Raw genomic sequence first — 3,697 nt, 5'->3', positions numbered from 1 at the left:
AACAAGTCTGGTGAAAAGAACATATCAAACGCAGCTTTAGGTGAAGTGAGATGAATGTTTTCGACAGGTCCAGGATTATGTCTTACAACATTATGTACAAGGGTTTGACTTGAAGTACGGGGATTCGTGTTCCAAATAGTACCGTCTTTAGAAATATATCGACCGCTTATATCATGCTACAAGAGGGAATGGGCACATCGTTAGTAGTTTCACTTTCACTGTCGTCCGTAGATTCACTTTCATTATAGGAATCCTCTTCATTACTCTCGGGAATAACAGTTACTCTTTCTGCCTGTAACTGTCCAGTATCTTCCGTGTCACTATCGTCATCCTCACTTCCATCTAACAGAAGTTCATCTCTTATAGCCTCATCTGAAAGTCTTCTCCTTTTCGCAGTCTAAATTTCACCTCACAAATAGACGCACTAATACACAAGCTGACAACAATTTTCAATAAATCAAATTCACAGAAAAAACATCAGAATCTCTTTGATTACCTAAGGCGCATGTTGAGGCACCCGTAAGTGGTTCAATAATTTTGGCAGGGGTTTTATTGAAATTAGGAGGGTATGGATTATTGCGTATTCTATATTTTATAGAAAATGTAGCTGTAAGTATAAATTTAATTTGGTTTGGTATTAGAGTTGTAGGTATTTGATCGGTTAGATTAGTGTGTTTACGACAAGTTGATGTAAAGTCTTTAATTGCTTATTCTTCTGTTGCTCATATAGGGTTAGTATTAATAGGATTATTAACAATAGGATTATGAGGATTTAGAGGTGCTCTTACACTAATAATTGCTCATGGTCTATGTTCTTCGGGTTTATTTTGTCTTGCAAATATTTCTTATGAGCGTTTAGGGAGTCGAAGACTGTTAATTAATCGGGGAATATTATCCTTTATGCCGAGTCTAGGGCTTTGATGATTTTTATTAAGAATTGCTAATATGGCGGCACCGCCAACATTAAATTTATTAGGAGAAATTAGTCTATTAAATAGAATTGTTGGTTGATCTTGATTGAGTATGTTAGGATTGGCCTTACTATCTTTTTTTAGAGCCGCCTATAGACTGTATTTATATTCATATACTCAACATGGAATGCCTTATTCTAATTTATATTCTTGTTGAGGAGGAAGTGTACGAGAATATTTATTATTGATGTTACACTGATTACCTTTAAATTTATTGATCTTTTTTGCAGGGCCGAGATTTCTATGATTATAAATACCTGAGTAGTTTAGAATAAAATTTTAGTTTGTGGAACTAAAGAAGGTTTATTACCCTTAGGTCATGGTTTGACCTTTCTCAATTTGTGTGACTAGTTTTACTCTTTTAAGTAGAATGAGTGTTTTTTTACTTCTTATAGGCTTGAATTTTTTAATCAATAGATATAGTGTATTTATTGAGTGAGAAGTTATTTCTTTTAATAGAAATAAAATCGTTATGACTCTTCTATTTGACTGAATGTCATTTATGTTTATAAGATTTGTACTTTATATTTCTAGAATGGTAATTTATTACAGTGGGCAGTATATAGGATCTGAACGGTATCTCAATCGATTTATTATACTTGTATTAATATTTGTTCTTTCAATAGTTTTATTAATTATTTCCCCTAATTTAATTAGAATTCTCCTTGGGTGGGATGGATTGGGCTTAGTTTCATATTGTTTAGTTATTTATTATGAAAATGTACGATCTTATAATGCTGGTATGTTAACCGCGCTTTCTAATCGTATCGGAGATGTAGCAATTTTATTAGCTATTGCTTGAATACTAAATTATGGAAGTTGAAATTATGTTTTTTATTTGCATAGAGTTTTAAATAATAATGAAATAGTAATTATCTCTAGTTTAATTATTTTGGCTGCAATAACAAAGAGTGCACAAATTCCTTTTTCTGCGTGATTACCGGCGGCAATAGCCGCTCCTACACCAGTATCAGCATTAGTACATTCTTCTACACTTGTGACTGCTGGGGTTTATTTGTTAATTCGGTTTAGAGACGTTTTATTAAGTGTTTATGCCGGCGATGTATTACTTTTACTATCAGGACTAACAATATTTATAGCTGGTATTGGTGCTAATTATGAATATGATTTGAAGAAGATTATTGCTTTATCTACTCTAAGTCAGCTTGGTCTTATAATAATAATTTTATCCATGGGATTTCCTGTATTAGCTTTTTTTCATCTATTGACACATGCCCTATTTAAGGCATTACTTTTTTTATGTGCAGGAGCGATTATTCATGGTGTAGGAGATACACAAGATATCCGTAGAATAGGAGCACTTGTAAGTCAGATGCCTCTTACTTTATCTTGTTTAAATGTAGCTAACTTGGCTTTATGTGGAATGCCATTTTTAGCAGGCTTTTATTCTAAGGATTTAATTTTGGAAATTTCTTCTTTGTCTTTAATTAATGTAGTCAGCTTTTTCTTATTATTTTTTTCTACTGGTCTAACTGTATGTTATTCAGTACGTTTAAGATTTTATTTGACAGGTAAGGGCTTTGGGGGCACTAATATTCATTCTATTAGTGATAATGAAGGTTGGATTATGTGTAAGGGAATGTTAGGATTAGTAGTGATAGCAATTTTAGGAGGTGCAACATTGAGTTGATTAATTTTTCCTACTGTTAACTGTGTTGTTTTACCTTTATATCTAAAAATAGGTGCATTACTTGTAAGTATTGTAGGCTTGTGAGTTGGTATCTTACTATCAAGTTATTCTATTGGACAGCCTTTAATGTGTATGAAGTTTTATTTTAATTCTACAATAATAGGAAGCATATGATTTTTACCTTACCTATCAACAAATTATATTATTAAATTCCCTTTATACATAGGGGGAGTGTACTATAATAATATTGATCAAGGGTGGAGAGAGTGCCTGGGTGCCCAAGGCATATATAGTAGTTTTAAGGACGGTTCAATATTAATTCAACAATCACAAGACAATTTATTTAAAATGTATTTATTATTTTTTTTATTTTTTACAATTTTCCTTTGTTTCTTTATATTTGTATATTTAGGTAGCTTATATTGAAAGCATAGTATTGAAGATACTAAGAAGAATTATATTCTCTAAATAATACTCCCTGAGAGTACTCTCTTTTTTACCTCGAAAAGGTAATGTAATATTTATACTAAGGGGGTTATGCTATTTATATTAAGAGATGTTAACGGTCTAACCCGCTAAAGATAAAAGTTAGCAGCTTCTTCTTGATTAATTTCACATCTCCTTAGTTGGGGTAGAAGTATAAACCCAATGCTATCATTAACAGTGAAATGCCTCTTTTTGGCTTCAACTAACAAGTAGGGGCCAACAAGGGGCCAAAGGCTCAGGTCGAAACTGAGTGCAATCGTTTGCTTCCTACTTATGAGATAAGTTGATAGCAACACCTTTTGGATGCAACCCAAATATTATAGTTAACTATTATCCCGTTCATTAGTCAGCTCATGTTAAGGATCCTTGATTTCATTCGTGGTAAAGGCCTATTAGGAGGATTACTAGGAATAGTAGTCTAACTAGAGATCAGGATAGTGTATTGGTGTTGTTAATAGTAATTGTTATTGGTAATAGAAGGGCGATTTCTACGTCGAAGATAAGAAAAATTACAGCAATGAGGAAGAATCGTAGGGAGAAAGGAATTCGGGCTGAAGATTTGGGGTCAAATCCACATTCAAAGGGGGAG

The 3,697-nt window shown here is 32.8% G+C and overlaps 1 pseudogene; it reads left to right on the top strand.

The window, feature by feature from the left end:
* The first annotated feature begins 1,341 nt into the window (after positions 1 to 1,341).
* LOC145682756 (NADH-ubiquinone oxidoreductase chain 5 pseudogene) lies at positions 1,342 to 2,706 on the top strand (annotated as a pseudogene).
* Positions 2,707 to 3,697: the final 991 nt, after the last annotated feature.

The sequence above is a fragment of the Thermobia domestica genome, chromosome 4 (genome assembly GCF_964235325.1).
Source record: "Thermobia domestica chromosome 4, izTheDome1.hap1.1, whole genome shotgun sequence".
Classification (NCBI taxonomy): Eukaryota; Metazoa; Arthropoda; class Insecta; order Zygentoma; family Lepismatidae; genus Thermobia; species Thermobia domestica.
The sequence above is the reverse complement of the archived record's forward strand: the minus strand, read 5'-3'. Positions and strand labels throughout refer to the sequence as shown.